At 49.5% G+C, this 17,598-nt stretch overlaps 1 protein-coding gene and 1 long non-coding RNA gene across 8 annotated transcripts in view; both read right to left on the bottom strand.

The window, feature by feature from the left end:
• Positions 1–14,206, bottom strand: part of GDPD5 (glycerophosphodiester phosphodiesterase domain containing 5) — a 129,675-nt gene extending 115,469 nt beyond the window's left edge. For 3 of the 6 annotated variants that reach the window (XM_085536682.1, XM_015852598.3, XM_015852602.3), the window contains exon 1: positions 13,969–14,206. The gene's annotated coding sequence lies outside the window, so the exon portion shown is untranslated. Of the gene's footprint in view, positions 1–6,433; positions 6,613–13,968 lie in introns of those variants that run through there. The other 3 variants (XM_015852601.3, XM_085536681.1, XM_015852599.3) reach the window with 3 other exon arrangements.
• A 1,214-nt stretch (positions 14,207–15,420) lies between these two features.
• Positions 15,421–17,598, bottom strand: part of LOC107308600 (uncharacterized) — a 33,004-nt gene continuing 30,826 nt past the window's right edge. The window contains exon 5 of one of the 2 annotated variants that reach the window (XR_014942288.1): positions 15,421–17,357. This is a non-coding gene — a long non-coding RNA (uncharacterized LOC107308600). The remainder of the gene's footprint in view (positions 17,358–17,598) is intronic. The other variant, XR_014942287.1, reaches the window with a different exon arrangement.

The following is a 17,598-nucleotide window of genomic DNA, read 5'->3' as shown; positions in this document are numbered from 1 at the left end:
TGCTCTGAGGTCACTCTGCTGAGTACCTGTGACATTGCTGCACAGGCAATGCAATAATGCATGGTGTCAAAGTTAGCAACCGGGTTTGCTCAGGGTTGATTCCAATCCAGATGCAAGGCAACAGCATCATGCTATCTGAGCACCCAAATCAATGCAGCAAGCACAGCATCAGTAAATGTCAGTTTCACCATCGCTGCCAATGGACAAGAGTCCAATTTCCCTGCAATTTGGCTCATTGCATGCTTATTTTTTTTAGCTATTAAAAATATGGAACCCTCCCTCCTGGTGCTACGATGCATAGACAATATGCAGGATGGGGAAAGCTGGCAAAAACCCCAGCAGCACTCATCTTTGACCCAAATAAGTATGGGATTGTAAAACTGAAATGCTGTCCGGAGCTTCCAAAGCAGATAGGCTGCATAAACATACCAGCGAGCTGAAGGAATAGAGAGAGGTGAACAGCAGGAAAGCAGGCAGGAAATAAGAGGTGTGATTTTCTTTGGCAATGTTAATTATGAGTGATCAAGCTATTGGGTGACAAACTCATTTGTGTTGTGTAAATAGAGGCAACCAAGCCAAAACCAGCACCAGGAGGGCACTGACTTACTACAGTCATTGCACTTAGTGACAGTTTGGATGCAGTTATATACTATCACCATTGCACAGTCAGTGGACAGAAATGGAACCAGCAAGACCAAAATGCTCACAAACATCTCCCAAAGCTGTGTTTGGTCAGGCAGGTGCTGCATAGGAAGCTTTGTTGCATACATGGTTTTCATAAGGAATGAGATACTGACATTACTAACCATGATTCCAGCAAACACCCAATTGAGGTGTCCACCCACCCATCCATGTATTGATTTTGGTATGTACAGCACTGTACCTCAAGTTCTGATTGTAGATGGGTAAATATCCACAAATGTTGGCATTTCCCACAGGGACGACAGGGGTGGGAAATCTTCCTTCAACATGTAATAAGCAGCAAAGTCAGCATAAAAAGACAAGGAAAATAACTGCACCCATGCAGCCATTGCCTGGGACAGTGACGGGTTGTATGATGATCCCAGACTTTACTCAGTGCACATAGAAAAGTCAAGGATGCCAAGGTACCAACAGCACATCCATCACCAGGTTCAGAATCATGAGTATTCTCAGCCCAGAGCCATCCTTCTAACAGAGGGCCAATTCCCTTCTACAAGGGCTGCAGGATCAAGAGAAAATGGAGGAGAATAACTCTGAATGCAACCATTCCCTGGGCAGCCTGCACATGTTCCATGCTGGATATTAGGAACAATTTCCTCTCCCAAAGAGTGGTGATGCAGAGGCACAGCTGTCCAGGGACTGGTGGGGTTCCCATCCCTGGAGATGCTCAGGAACCATGGAGATGGAGCACTGAGGGATGTGGTCAGTGTATATAGTGAGGGTGGGTTGGGGCTGGAACTGGGGATCTTGGAGGTTTTTTCCAACTATGATGATCCTGTGATTCCATGTCTGGATGCCATGCAGAGTTTGGAGCCATTAGGTGATGAGCATCTCATACCACATTAGGATCACAATCCACAGCCCAAGCCCAGACCAGTGGCAGCTCCCAGACTGATCCCAGTTTGACCCTGAACAGGCATCACACTTGGACCTAGTAAGAAATCATTTCAGAAAGGAGCTTTGCTTTGCTCTCCCTGGCATGTGTGAAGGCCATTGAATTACCACAGGTACTTTACAGAAGAGATGGGGAGTTATTTTAACAGTTACTCAACAACATCAAGTGTTCACAAGGATACACACCTAAATACAGGAACCAAAAACTCTTGCTCTGACCCAGGGCAAATACAGTTTTAGTTCTTAGGAAACACTTCTTTACAGAAAGGGTAGTTAAACATTGGAATAGGCTCCCCAGGGAGGTGGCTGAGTCACCATCCCTGGATGTGTTTAAGAGCTGTTTGGATGTGGTGCTCAGAGATATGACTTAGCAGAGGGTTCTTAGAGTTAGGGTTCTATGGTTAGGCTGTGGTTGGACTTGATGGTCTTCAAGGTCTTTTCCAACCTGGGTAATTCTATGATTCTTTTGTTCCATGTAGATGAAGCATTTCAGGGATCCTGAATCCTTCCCCACCAGCCCCACCTGTACGTCAGCATCTCACAGTGATGAGTGCCGTGCTGCTCTACTTACACCATGGGAATCTCTCCAGGTTATCAGCTCAGCAAAAATTGGACTTGACAAGGTTGGTCAGGGTAAGGAGCAGCCTCAAACTCTCTCCTGATTAAATCAGCTTTCACATCATTCTGTGTTTTACCTTGTAACAGCTCATAAGCTGCCCCAAAGAGGCTTGTATTTATCTTGAGAAATGGCTTCTTCCAGCAACATGGGGAGAAAACAAACTGTGCCTCCAAAGCAACCCCTGTGCCAGTCCCACCTGCACAGAGGTGCTTATTGGTGTGAATGAGACAGCTGCCACCACAGCAATGATGTTTTACAGCTTAACATCAACCTGAGAACACCAGTGGAAAGCTGAGCCTGCGACATGGGGCAGGTACCACATCCATATTGAATGCAAGGAGCCAACACAACCCCTATTGCAACAGATTGAGTGACAGAGTGGGAGCAGTGTGGTTGAGGGTGGCATTTAAGTACCCCAATGGCACATTTGCAGTGCTGCCCTCTTTAAGCTATAGCTCTACTCTGCCAGAGGGGTTGCTGTTATCCTCCCAGAGCACTGACCACATCACTGGAGCTGTATGTCCATATTTGTTATAGCAGACACCTGAGAAGTTGAGTTCACCAGCTCGAATCAACGGTGCCACAGCAAGAACAGGCTGAGTAACCAACCCAAGACTTATATCTACCTTGCACAATGAGGAGACACAACCAACAGAGCAAATACCTGCCCCGAAACTCACATCAACTCCTCACTCGTGTAACTCCATGCAAAGACCTGTTTCAAGTTTACACCATTCTTTACTCACCTGTAATTGAAATTAACTGGCCACAGGATAGCATTGATAGGAAGAAAAAGAGAAGAACCTTTCCTGTCCCCATCCCTCATGGGGGGAGAGAACCATGAGCCCTGCAAGGAGCATCAGTTACACCTGGAGAAGAGCAAAGGTTGACACAGCCTGCGTAAGACTGCAAAGAAGTGAAAGTTACAGCAAAACAGTATTGAAGCAAAGGCATTTCTTGTTTCTAAAGGAACATCAGCATTGAGAGTCACTGCTTTAAGCTTAAGAAAAGCCCACTGAGGCACCCAGGGGGATAAATAAGTGTCCACAGCAGTGATCCCTGAAGCTTTGCTATGTATACAAAGCCAGCATCATCTCCTCTGAAGGAGGAACCAAGGCACAGACCTGAAGGCTCTGCCCAGAACTATATCGTAGCACATCAGGCTCTCTACTCGTGCTGGAATCAGGCTCTCTACTCGTTCCAGGCTTTCTGTCCAAGCCTGTAGGGATCTGGGATTGCAGGAAAAAGCCTGAAGCAATTTGTTTGCAGTTTGCTGCTTTCCCAGCTCACCTCTCCTTCACCCCATGAAAGGTGTTGTGACAGTGCTTTCAGCATCACCTTCACGCAGTAAGACTTCTCCTGGAGGAGATGCTGAACTGGAGCAGTAGGACGTGAGCTTTCATGCTGCCTCTACCATCTGTGCTTGAATTGCAAAGCAGAAAGGCCTGGCTATATTGGGGTGGGGACAAAAACCAGGGACCCTTAAAGTCCATTGGGTCCCATTGCCTGCAATGCACAGGGACACCCACAGCTCCATCAGTGCTCACAGCCCCATCCCCTGACCTTGAGTGTCTCCAGGGATGGGGCACCTCATCCTCTCTGGTGGTTTTAAGTCTCAGAACATGAAAATGGATTAAATAAAGCCCTCACATTCCATGGCAAGGAGAGGATGTATCGCTCCTGGGACACAAAGCTTTCCCCACATGCAGTCAGCTGCCACCTTCCCAAGTCTCTCATTGAGCCTTGGGGAAAACCCAGGCACCTCCACAATCCTTATATACCCTCTCAGACATCCAAGGCACAATTTATTTCAACACTCAGCCCTTTGCTGTTGTATTTAGCTTTTAACAGCAGCAACGCTGCCTCAGCCCAATGCTCCCTCTCAACAGCTTAACTGTTTAGCAAGCATTAAAGTTGATGGTGCATGAGATATAACAGGGTTTTACTCACAGCCCCGTCCATGAGCTGGCTCGGTAGAGCTCTCAGTGTTTTAGGTAGTATTTTTTTTGGAAGGTATGAGATAAAATCAGCCTGAGGCAATCAAACACATGGGACCCATCACCAGAAATGGTGAGGTTGGGAGTGCCCAGGAAGAAGAAAGTAGTGGTTGAGGCAAGCCCACATGAAGGCAACGTGAGGCCCAGAAAGAAAAAAAATGGAACAAAAATGCCACAATAAGAACAAAAGAATCGTGCTGAAATTCAGACCTGATGCCAACATGTGGAAGGTCCAAGGGCACACAGTTACACAGTGATTTGAGATGTTTGATGCCTTCTTCTACCACTCGTTCACCTCCTCTTCCTCTTAGACCTGGCTCCAGGCTCCAGCCCTGCCATGTTTCACCTCCAACTTGAAGCAGAGAATTACCTCTCAATATACAAGATGGTTTGGGGTTCCAGTTAGCAGCTCCCAAGGTGAAAAGAAGCAACACTCATTGCAACCACCTCCCCATAACACAAGAGGCTGTTTGTGTTTAAATACCGGAGGTGGAAAACAAGAGAATTTCCACAGAGAAGCCACCTTAAGTGGAAGGTCTTTGAGATTTAATAAGCTCCAATAGATGTTTCTTATCCCCAGCTCCACAGCACGGAGTCAGTTCAGATAGAGCTGTCGGCATAGCCATCAGATGGCTTTGCTGTCTGGTCCTGGAATTGGATAGCCCCAGGAACTCGCATTTGCACTCATTTGAAGTCTGTCTTTCTTTTGGATTACAGTGCTAGCGCAAAGCTGAGTTAGAAACATTGGTGTTAAATCCTGTTAGCTGATTACACAGCTGAGCAGTAGCAAGTGTTAGCTGAAAAACTGAACCCAACGACTCAGTTCGGGAGCCAGACGGTCACGCTGACCTTTGTGTAACAGCAGCAAGCATTTGCTCCTGGTTTTGTCCAAATGCCATCTCTTTCAACAGCTCAGGCTATCTGCTGCACAGCCAGGGCTGACGCTCCATGCAGCAAGCTTGACTTGGTCAGATGAAATCCTGGAGCATAGCTTTGCAAAGAACATCAGCATCACTCCTGCCAAATCTCAGCTCCTTCCAGCCTCCAACTCCTGCTATGCCAACAGTTGGGTCAAGCCAGCCCTCACACCACCCATATTGCCTTCTGAAGAATCCCTTCCAGTGCAAAAGGAAAGGAAATCAAGTTATGCTACAACTGGAATGAAAAGAAAGCTTTCAGGATGCCCCATCCCTGCAGACACCTGAGGTTGGGGATGGAGCTGTGAGCACTGATGGAGCTGTGGGTGTGCACTGCAGGGAGTGGGACACAGTGGCTTTTAAGGGTCCCTTCCAACTCCCAACTATTCTAAAAGCAGGCAGCAACAGGCAGCAACAAATAGCACTGCTGTGTCCTGAGGTGACCCTGCATACAAGAGGACACAAGCCAGAGGCCATGGCCAACAGCAAGTGATTCAGGTTTGACCTCACTTCCCCACGGCTTCCTGTACATTTACAACATCAGTGGCCAGCAACATGGAAAACAACAGGGAAGCAAACAAGAAAAGCACCTTCCCAATTTGCTCCACTTCCTAACAGAATCAGAAACTCATTAAGATTGGAAAAGATATCCAACTCCTACCCCAACCCACCCCACCATGCCCACACCCTCATGGCTCTGTAACACCTCCAGGGCCATTGACCCCCCTCCCCTCTCCATGCAGTCTGTGCCAGTGCCTGACAGCTCTTTCCAAGGTTAGGAACAAAGAATAAGTTAGGAACAACCAAAGAACTGAGTTCCCTTTCCAGGTCCTTTGACTTGTTCTTGGCTATCCAGTTCCACCCTCCAGGCTCCAACCATCTTTGGGGAGGACCTTTGTGGAGGCTGGAAGAGAATGTTTTTACTTCCTAAGACAAAAAGAAATCAGAATTAACTGTGTTGTTATTCTTTAGAGAGTATCTGTGGGCATCCACCCTCTGGAGAGAGCTCCAAGTCACAGACCCTGGGAGGATGGAGATGCTTGTATAGGGATGGAGTCAACTGCCCAGATCAGAAGGACAAGACGTGCCCATGCTCAGACTGCAGCAGCCCTTCCACTCACCTCAATGCACTCAGGCAGCACATGGAAGCTCAATTTAATACACCCTGAGACCACCTCTGCCAATCACCAGCTGCCTCATTGCACCCACAAACACACAGCACAGCAACCAGCTGCATGTATTCGACACAAATGCTTGGCCACTTTAAAAACAACAATAGTAATACGCATTTAAGAGGGACTTACCAAGAGGCAGCACTTCAGCACCAAACCTTGCTGAACATTTCTGTTCTGCTCAAGGACCCGAAACACCCACCTCTTCCCAGCCCTGCTGATGGCTGAAGTTCGAATAAGGCTGATAAGCTCCCAGCTGGAACAGCTCTCCAGCACAGTCAGTTTTATCTGCTGCCGAGCATGCTTGTTACAGAGCCTTTCTTATCACTACTGCAAATATCAGCAGAGATAGAGAGGAACACGTAACGCCCAGGGAGGGAGGCTGCAGAGATACAAGCGGACACTAGGTCTTCTTGACACCGTTAACCCCAAACCCGTGACCTCATGAGCTCGCTGCTCCTCACCCCACATACCCCCAAGCTCTACAAAACCCAGACCAAGTGCTCAGGGAGAGGTGCAGAACACAGCCCAGACCTTAAAGCAGATCTCCCTGCAGCTGGAGGACACTCAGCACTACCAGACTGCGGCCCCAAAAGCTTGGATTTAAGGGCTGCCGTGATAGAAGGCTTTTAGCACAGCAAGCTGATGCTTTTAGAAGTACAGAGAACCCCCTCATTTAAGTTCATTTTGCTCTTACAGACATCTCTAGAAGTCAGGATTTCAGGTTACAGCTTCAGCCAAACTCACAGGCTCCTTTTTCTGCCAACTAATCACCTTTCCTGCTGCAATACAATGGCATTTAGCACATCAAGAAGATAAAACCCCGAGGGGTGTTCAGGCCAACAGGAGCCTTTGCCTTTAGGTCAGCAACTCAAATCCAACCTGCTATTAACCTCTGCTCACACCTCTCAGCCCTCCCAGCAAGGCTCATTTGCAGGTGAAGCCTTTATCACCCCACACCAGGTGACACAAGGACAGGTCACCAGCATCATTCCTAGCATGTTCAGTACCCAAGAAGCTTGAAACCAGCGTGCACCAAAGCTTTCCCAGCCTGCCAGACAATTTGTTTGCAACAGCTCCCCAAAAGTGACCCCTAATGAAGGATAAATGAAGAGTATATCCAATCAGCATCGACTTTTGGTGGAGTTGGAGTTGCATTACAGAGCCAGGACAAGAGCAACGCCAGCAGGTTTTGAGGGCTGGAAAGACAAAACCGGAGGAACCAACCTTGTCTTCAAAGCCAAAGCCAAAACTGGAAGGACCAACCTCATTTTTGAGGCCAAGAGCTTCCTCCCCATGTTCTTCTGGGGAAGACCAACAGCTGTGTTCAGGCTTTAGCTGGATATCTAGGTAGGTACATCACCCCAAGAGCTCCAACAGTTGGAGGCCATGCCATTTAACATCCACTGGAGGTACCAAAGCCACAGTTTGCTGGGATACAATCTACATGCTGCCGGTCTGCATGGGGTCCATCACCCATCAAGCCCTGGAGGCAGCTGTGTTAACTCCTGCCTATAAAACACACCATTTTCACAGCTACTTCGTGGTCACCATCACTACCCAACAAAGAAGGATCTGTGCCGTTCCCTAAGCAATGCCAAGCACGTCCCCAAATGCCACAGCTGACAGCAGACATGTGGCCTCTGCAGGACATCAAGGACAGCATGCAGCCAGCTGGCGACCTCCATCCTGATGATGGATCACCCCAATGCCCTCTCCCTTCAAAAAGGAAGCAGCAATTTGCCAGGCTTACACTGAGTTCATAGACATTGCTCTACCACATACATCTGCCTCCCTTCAGACTGCTCACAGCATCCAGTATCGCTCACTTACGGACATTCCCTTTAAATAAAGGGGAAGAAATAAGGTCGACAAGATGCTAAAACCTAATTGGCCACCTGTGAGAAGAAGAGATGAAACCCCAGCACGCTGCAGGTGCACCAACACAAGGAGATGCATCCTTGGGTGCTGTCCTTCACCTCTGCTCCTCCTGCCCACATCTTCAGGGACAGCAGCTGCCCTGCTATCATCCCACAAGCAGATGGTTATTCCTTTGCAAAACAGAGCCTTGTGGAGGCCCTGCACGGCTTGTTTCAGCAGCAGGGTGACCTTGCCTGGCAGAGTAAAGAGACACCAGAGCACGTTTGCTCCCATCACATTAACATTTTAACATATACAGCTGTCTTACCCACAAGCACACCGCATTCCTGTATGTTATACAGCTCTCCAAAGCCTTGAGATCCAAACAAAAAAAACCCCATCCTCGTGCAAAACAAGACCGATTAGGGAGCACTTGTGATAAGGGAAAGTCTCTCCAGCCAAGCTGTAAACTTTGCAGGTTAAATTAGGCTTTTAATGAGGATGAGAAGCACTCGGCGATTAATTCAGAGCTGGGTACGAGTTTTGCTGCTTTGCTTTAACACAGATTCTGCTTCCAGGAATAAAAACAGGAGAGCACAGCTGCAGCAACCCAAGTTCATGGCAAACCCAAGCAAGAGGGGTAACCCACCCCCAAAACTGGAGCTGCCCACCACTGTATATTCACAGAGCATCAGATGCTACAGAGCCAGCAGCTCAGGAGCTCGCAGCACTCAGCTGGCAAGCAGGGGGAGATGTTATATATGTATTTTTAGCAAGCTTTTTGCTATCTCTGTAGAGGCTGGGAAACAGGGCTCGCAAGCTGAGCGCAGAGCAATCCTTCCCGATAAGCATAATTTGCATGTTAACAGGAACACGGCTGAAAATAGAAGGCTGGAGAAGCCATAAGGCCTCACCTCTCTGCTTGATGAATAGCAGGGCTCCTAACGAACCACATGCGGGTTGTTACAGGGACTGCTCAGCCATCACAGAGTGCTCAACTCCAACAAGCATGGAGAAATCCCAACCCAAAACACAGGCTGCCCAGAGCCACATCCAGCCTGTGTCTTGAATGCCTGCAGGGATGGAGCATTCCTACCCTACTGAACCTCTCCTATCCCCAAGGAACAAAGAGGATAAAGGGTTGGATGAGCATCACTGAGGTCACTGGGCATGGTGGGATGGGTTGGGGACCTTAAAGGCCTTGGAAGGGCCAAACCTGCCCCTTCACACCACACTTTGCAGAAGAGTCTAAGGAATCCATCAGGGCATCAAGCCCAGACACAGCCCCAAATCCTCCCCAAGCTCATTAAGCGACTGCTCTGGGATTAAATAGGCTTCCCAGCAGTGCTCAGTGCATCCCTCACCACCCCATGACCTCCTGGGTACCACCAGCAGCTGCAGGGCTCCTGTCGACTCGTTCAGACTCTTGGTCTGACAACTTAATTGGTTTTATTTGTTTTGCTGCAGCGCTGCAGTAGACGACCAGACCATTGACTTGATTTTAGATGGAGGCTATTTCATTTATGATGGGGTGACTGTCAGCACGAGGGATCCATCAATACAAGACAAGTGGCTGGAGATGGAGGATAGCAGACAACGTATAAACACACAGCCAACCCATTATGCCTCTTTAAATGCTGTATTTGGAATAACTATTAAAGGAAACGCCGCTCCTCACCTTGTGCTATTTAAATCGGATGCAAGATGCTGAGCAACCTCTGCAATGAGAGCCTAAAACTCAGAGCAGCTAAAAAACAGCTCAATGGTGCCAGTACACATTGCACATCATCTGGGATGATGATGTGCAACCTCATGCCTACTGGGATGAGGTATGGTTTACCTCCACCCTTCATCCAGGGGGAATAATAACAGCAGTAATAACCACATCATTATGGCACTACTGCTCAGAGCTGTGGTGCCCCATACTTGGATGGGGCCCTGGGCAACCTGGGCTGGTGGGGAGCATCCAGCCCACAGCAGGGGAACAGGATGATCTTGAAGGTCCACTCCAACCCATTCTATGATGATTCCACAAACATCACCAGCCCAATTCATCAATTCCTGGATAAGGAGCCACAAAAATCACTGCCAAAATCACCATCCACAAGAGAAACGTTTGTCATGGAGCTTCTCCTGCCTACAGGCACATAGGGAAAAGGGACAGAGCTCCATCATAACACGGAATAGATTCAGCACACCAAAACACACAGCGTGGCAAGAACCAAAGCAAGGAGGGATTTCCCATTACCACCCAAGAAGGTCTGCACTGGAACACCCTCCAAGGGAACGTGCTGTACCTTGAAACCACTTCTTGGCAGAGGCGTTGTGCAAATATTTATATAATACGTATAAAAATAAGGCTTTTTCAGGTTATTGAGCAATGACAGCCTATTCCACCAAGCATCCATAGAGTCATCCTGCCAGTCCCGGGGGGTATTTACAGAGGAAGTAGGGAGAACTATGGAAGGGAATAGCAGCACAGCCAAACGCCTGCACGCAGCTTCCCTGGAAGCAGAGACATGCGTTAAAGTAGCTGCATCTAAGCACTGTTTATAGAGGGGCTGCCAAGGAAAAGCAACCGCTATAAACAATCCTTTTAATCCCTTTTTTTCCCCTGCATCACGCGCCGAGTCGTCCTGCAGAGGTTTGGTAAACACCGTAAGCACACTCATGCTCAGCGCATCTGGAACGGAGATGTTTTGCTTGGGGAGGGAAGGAGAGAAACGAGGCGCTGAGGTCCCATATGGGGAGTGGAAATCACACCCTTGGGTGGGAATAGGGTGGCACTGCATAAAGGGAGCAGCTTGTTGGTGTGACACTGCCCTCTCCTGAGCAGAGGGAACACTCAGCCTCGTGCTATTTGATTTTGGGGAGCAGCAGTCCTGAATGCTCAGTCCTGGCAGATAAAAGAGCTGAGGGGAAAAGGAGAAGCCAAGAGACACCACTCACCCCACAACTGCTGCAGTGACCACCAGCAAAACAGCAGCAGCCTCCTCCCACCAACAGCCCTTGTTATTTTGCTGTACAAAGAGGAACTCACAGAGACACCTCTTTCCCCCACCATTTGGTCTCCTACAGGGGTAATTAGCAGCTGCTGCAGCCTAATGATGCCTCCTTATGGCAGGAGCCAAGTGGCTGCCAGGTGGATCCCATTGCTCCCATCAAGAAGCTGTGGAGCACCTCAGTTATCTCAATCAGGCACTTTGGGAGCACAGCCTCTGTGTTATTTGCTCTTTAAAAAGGAGTTTCAAACTGGCATCACCCCCTCAGTAAAGCACGTCCTTTATAGAGCCCTACACACCCAAACCCACCTCCAACCTCAACACTGGCCAAAGCAAAACCACAATGTTTGCACAGGTCAAGAGCTGTGAAGCAGGAATGCTGCAGTTCAGAGGTGCCACCACATCCTTTTATTATCACCCTCAGCAGGACCTAAAAACCAGCTAAAGGCCACTGATCCCTGCAGGGGGGTCCACCCAAACCCATCAGCACCAGCGAGCACCTGAGTGCTGTACAGACAATGTGGGCAAAGGGGACGTTCCCCATCAAGATCTTAACCTCAACTTACAACGGCGTTTGCAGATTGCAGCTCTCGTAACCCATACGATGTGTGTAAAGAAGAAAACACAACAATAATATAAAAGAAAGTGACCCCTGCATTAACTTTAATGCAGTTACCTGAGATCAAATGCACATGGCACAGCTGTAGCTCCGAGTGCAGGAAGCCACCCCTGGCCCCTGCAGTTGGCTCATTATCTTACTATAACCTCCCTGCTTCATAAAAGCAATTTGTTGCCTTGCTGAAACGAAACCCTTTATCATTAATTCCAAGCCAGCAGCTCCTGAATCCGCAGCCCTGACGCTAAATAAATGGATGGAACCCAAACTCATTTTCTTTGTGCTGCTCGTTGTCGAGGCTCAAGACAAACATCAGTCATGCTTCGCTTTCAAGTACAGAATTCATTGCAGGGAGGAGTGTAACGTGTGGAACATGCTTATTGAATAGAAAAAGTGCTGCTTGACAGAGTCACACGCTACTAAATGAACTCTGAGCTTATATTCACCACCAAAGCAGCAGCAGCAACATCCCAGAGCAGCTGGAGGGGATACTGGCTTAAAGATGCTCTGAGCCTCAATGGGGAAGAGGTGGGGCTGGGTTGGGGTTGGTGGTCTTGGAGGTCATTCCTGAACTCAATGACTGTGATTCAATGGGTGGGAATGGTGGGGCTGGGTTGGGCTTGGTGATCTTTGGGGGGTCTTTCCCAACCTTTCTGGTTCTATGCAAATAGGTTCCAATCGCAGCCTTGAAGGATTCAGGTGGTGAATTAAAGGACGGCTTCCATAGCAATGTGAGTGCCAGAACCAGGCAGGACACTCATTCCCTCCAGCCTCTCCCTAACCACACCTGCCAAGCCAGCAATTTAGGAGATGGACGGCAGGTGGAAGGCATTCATCCTGCATCTGTGCAAGATCCAAACCCAAATAAAGCTCTTTAAGAGCTGGTCTAACTTTTGCTGCTGATGGCACTGTGTTTCCTGGCAGCTGGAAGCAGCCAAGGGAGAGCAGCATATGCTGGGGCTCAACACTCCCCGTGCCCAACATAACCCTGCCCTGCAAAGGCTCACAGAGTGAGCACTTATTTTCCAGCAAAGAGAGCCATCGTTCCTTTTTTCCTTTCATGATGCAGCGTTGTCACCATTCCGACCGTATATCCGCTATCCCTTTCCAGCCCCAAAATAACCCCTTCAGCCCACATGACTGCAAGTAATAATAGCAGCCGTGCCGACCCAACCCTAAGAACCAAAGCGTGGTGATTTTGGGGGTCGGCTTTGGGTTGGTTTTGTTTTACTCCTGGCTGAAGAATCCCCATTTCCATCCGGCGGGGGCAAAACGTTGCAGCTTCGACATCGGCAATTGTTACAACAGACCTTTTCCAAAGGAAAGCTCACATTTCCATTTCCACTGCGATTCCCCAACGCCCAGTTTTCTGGGCAGCGAAAACTTGCGAGGCAGCCTCAATAAAACAGCAAGGAGGTTCTTTTTTTTTTCCTCTCCCTGTTCCTGAATTCCTTCTTTCCTTGAGTGATTTCTTCACCGAGCATCGGGGGCAGGATAAAATCCTTCTACATCTATTCTTGTCAGTGCTGGGAAGGAATTCAGTGTGCTCATAGCAATAGGGCTTTGCTTAGGGGTGATGTGCCCAAAAGCCACCTGGGACATCCCCAAATGCCCCCCTTCAGGACGTCCCCATCTCAACCTCATAGGGAGAGCTGGGTGTGGGATAGGCATATTCCTCCCAGCAGATGGTCATAAAACCTCTGGGATTTTGGTTACTTGGGGTTTTACAAGCCCTGGGGCAGTGGGACACGGCTGGTGGCATTATTTGGAGAGCAGAGTCTAAAAATGAAGCATGACCTGTAAAACAAGCATGGCCTAAAGGAGAGACAGGGGTGGCTGCACCCACACCGTGGCAGCTGGGAGGGTGCTGGAGAGTTGGGGGGGTCCCTAAGTGCCTTTCCCAGGTGCTGTCCCCCAATGCATGGTAGCATCCAGCATCTCCTAACTTCACTTGGGATGCTCCCAGCCGGGCGAGCTGCACATTTCTTTTGGTAGGTGGGGGTACATCACTTGGAACGGTCACAGAGAGCTAGAAAGGACTTTTTTTGCAGGGAAAAAGCACCCCTGTGGTCATCGGTGCAGCTTTAGGGTTGAAACACCCAACACCCCCCCCCCCCCCAGCTATTCATCACCCCAAGGGACACAAAACTCCCCCCATCCCAACCATTCCTCCCCATCCGCCGCTTTACCTGCAGCTACAGCCGGAAGATCCTCCAGGTCGCCCAGCTCCGATGCGGGGGGGACCCTCGTCCTCTCCAAGCGATGCCCCCCCCCGCCCCCCAACCGCCCCCCGGGGGCAGCGATGCTGGTAGCGGAGCCGTCCCCGGGCAGGTCGGCGTTGGGGATAGAGGAGGGTCGGGTGCGGGGCGGTGGCAGCTCCGTGTCCCCGCAACGCTCCGATCTCCGATCCGCCGCCCGCTCCCGGCTGCGGGGCGGGGGTTGGGGCGGGCGGCTCCGCCCCGAGCAGAGGGAGGAGGAGGAGGAGGAGAAGGTGGAGGAGAAGGAAGAGGAGGAGGAGGAGGAAGGCTGAGCTCTGAAGCTCGCAGCGTTTTTTCCTATGGTGTGCCACACAGAAGGCCACTGATCCCTGCAGCTGTCCCGAGGATGCAGCTTTGGGGGGGTTCCCATCCGTTTCCCACCCCGGTGTGCCCCAAAACTCCACTCAAAGGGATGAGAAAGGCTTTGGCTGCTCGATCCCAAAGGGTTTGGCCAATGATAGACCCCAAAAGGCTTCATGGCACAGCACCCATCGTCTTTTCCTTCATCCACCCCCATCGTCCTCTTCTGAATGGTCTGGGAATCCACCATCCCAAGAGCAACGTGTGCATAAATATATGCATGAAATCGAACCGCCGTGGAAAATCTGAGCAAACAAGATCAAAACTATGGCTCACATGGAAAACTTCTGCACCAATACAGCCCCGCACACCCTGGGTACCTGCAAATCCCAGTGTCTAAAGTGGTCTAAGGGCAGGGAAAATCCAACACTGGCATCTCTGATTCCATCCAAAGAAACTGTGCCTCCAAACCTGCTCGGAGGGATGCCTGGTGTGTCCCTGGCCAGGTGGGTGCATATGGGGACAGAAGAGTCAGGCATAGATTGGGGTTCTGCATCCTCCTGGTATAGGGCCCTTTCCAGCCCTATCATGTATTTTTTCACTCACTTCTACCCCTTTCACATGGCATATGTTAGATCCCGATCTCTCAGGTATTATTTTTTCCTGCAGTTTGCTGTTTTCCACCCTTTAGGGCCACGTGTTGGGGCTCTGCGTGGCATAATGGGTGTAAAAAATGGAGCCGTGCTGTCAAAACAGAGAGCGAGGTGAGACGGATACCAGGCTCCTCTTCACTGACACAGAAGCCAAAAGTAACAAGCCTCTCTTTCCCCAAATAAAGCTCAAAAATAACACCCCAAAAACTGCACTCTGCCAACAGAAAACCTCACCCAGGGAAAAGGACTGAAACCAGAAGATGAAATAAAACTGGTTTGCTGTGCTAGGTTTGCATGGCATCTCCGCAGGCAGCGCTGCTGGGAGCTCCAGCTCCAAACCCAATACCTTACAGCACTGCTGACAGCAGCCATTCCACAAGCCGACATCCCTCCAAGCCATTGTTACCCACAAAAACCCAAAGAAAACACCTCTGACGATGAGCTTTATTCACCCACTTGCTAAGTTTTAGGATGAGTTTCCGTGCTGTTCCCTGCAGGTATTGGAGACACAGCGCAGAGCCCGGAGTGTCAGCCCTTGTGACTCCATCAGACTTTAAACAAGCAGAAGGAAACGCTGCGTGCTTGGGCGTCTGCCTAGGGATGGTCTCCTTGTAATTCCAGCAGAAATAGTTTGTAAGGATGGGGGAAGACTATTTTGTTTTGGCACCGGGAGGAATTATTCTTCTGACACTTGAGGTTCCAGAAACACAGCAGCTGCTCCTGGTGTCAGCCAGGAACTCGCCTTTTTACCATCCCCAGGAACATTTGCTGAGTAAAATAGCTCTAAAAAGGATTTTTCTCTAGTGTTGCCAGCTAAACCCAATGCAGACACGGGGGAGCGCTGGGCTGGGCTGGGCACAGCTTCCTTTTCCAGCTGCCTGCAGCAGCTGCGCAGGGAGGATTGTGTGGTTCTATCAGGAATGAGGAGCAGCAAAGCCATCCTTCCTTACCAGCAGCACTGGAGGCGATGCCCAAAGAGTCACAGAGCGACCGAGGGAAGGAGATTTCATATTCAAGACTGATTCAGGGGAAATGTGTGCAGGTCTGGAGAGGGATGATGTTTTTGGGTTAAAAACATCCTGATTCCACGCTTTGATTGCTGAATCTTTATGATATCTCCCTTTGGCGCAGCTGGGATTTCTGCTGTGTTCAACCATAGAGTCACAGAACCACTGAGGTTGGAGAAGACCTCTCGGATCCCCAAGCCCAGCCCAGCCCACCCCACCGTTCCCACTGCCCACATCCCTCAGTGCCACATCCCCATGGCTCTGGAACACTCCCAGGGATGGGACCCTCCCCACTCTCACTCCCTGGGCAGCTGTGCCAGTGGTATCCACCATATGCAGTCCATACCCCAATGCTCAGGAATGCCTCCATAGTCAGATTTTGGGGAAGAGCATCAAACACCTCGTAAATCTGTGATGGAACCAATGGCACGTTGGGATAGAGCAAGGATAGAGAAGAAGATGAGGCATTTTCAAGCCAGTGTTATCAGGGATATGACTTAACTGGGAAGTATTAGTGATGGTTGGACTGGATGATCTTCTAGGTCTTTTGCAACCTTGATAATTCTGTGATCTAGAAGTCTCCTACCAATGCTCTGCTGTCTGTCTGTCTGTCCATGTGTGGGTAAATCCCAATGCCCGCAGCATCCAACCAGCCCTGAGTGAGGGGAAGGAAGCATGGCGGGGGGCACGCGATTGTTTTGCTTGTTCAAACACTCAGGGAATGCAGGACAAACAGGAGGGAGAGCTGCTGTTTTCCTGTGTTTGTCCTGAGAATGTTTTCATTAAGGTGCTTTTTCCTCGTTCTTTCTCCAAGCCTTTGTGCCTCCAGTGAGGCTGAAGAGAGTTGATTGCCAAGTGTCCCCTCAGGCTTTGTTATTGTGCTGAAATAACATAGGCAGAACTTGCAGAGCTGTTTTTTCCACTACAGACTGTGCGTTTCCATCTCTTTCTCCATGCCCTTTCCCGCAGCAGCAGTGGAGATAGGTTGGTGAGGCCTGGATAGCTCATCAAGTGCGAGTATGTGAATGTTTGATGTTACCCAGCAACTAGAGGTGAAGATAGTCAGGAAATACTTTGCCTGTTTGCACAATAGCTGTGTTTAATCTGCAGTGGGTTAACCCCGCAGTCCCTTCAGGGGCAGATAAGATTGAATGCACTTCAACAGCAGACACTGGCATGGAATATCACCGCAGGTAAATCAGGCTCCAGATGCCCTCCATCTCCTGTAATTCTTGTATCAAAGTCTTCCTGCTTGGAGGAGAAACCATGGCCATGATGGTGGTCCAAACAGCTGGGACACAATGGTCCAAAGAGTTGGGCAGCGATGGTCCAAAGAGTCATACAACGATGGTTCAAATAGCTGTGCAAAGAATAGGATTAGTGTTTCCCTGGCACAATGTGGAAGAGAGAATTGCAGCAAGCATCCCGTATCTCATCTCCACTGTCAGAGCAAAATAATCTGTGGTGTGTCATCAGCACGAAATTAGCCCTGAGCACATCTTCACATCATCATGGAAGTCAACAACAAAGTCAACTGAGAAGATAAATGGGTGGGTTTTTAGCTGCTGGTAATATCGACCAGGGAAAGCGATGAACAGAAG

Source organism: Coturnix japonica, chromosome 1 (genome assembly GCF_054131305.1).
Source record: "Coturnix japonica strain WE chromosome 1, WE-NBRP24, whole genome shotgun sequence".
NCBI classification, from domain to species: Eukaryota; Metazoa; Chordata; class Aves; order Galliformes; family Phasianidae; genus Coturnix; species Coturnix japonica.
Note: the sequence above shows the minus strand (reverse complement) of the source record. Positions and strands in the feature narration are given on the sequence as shown.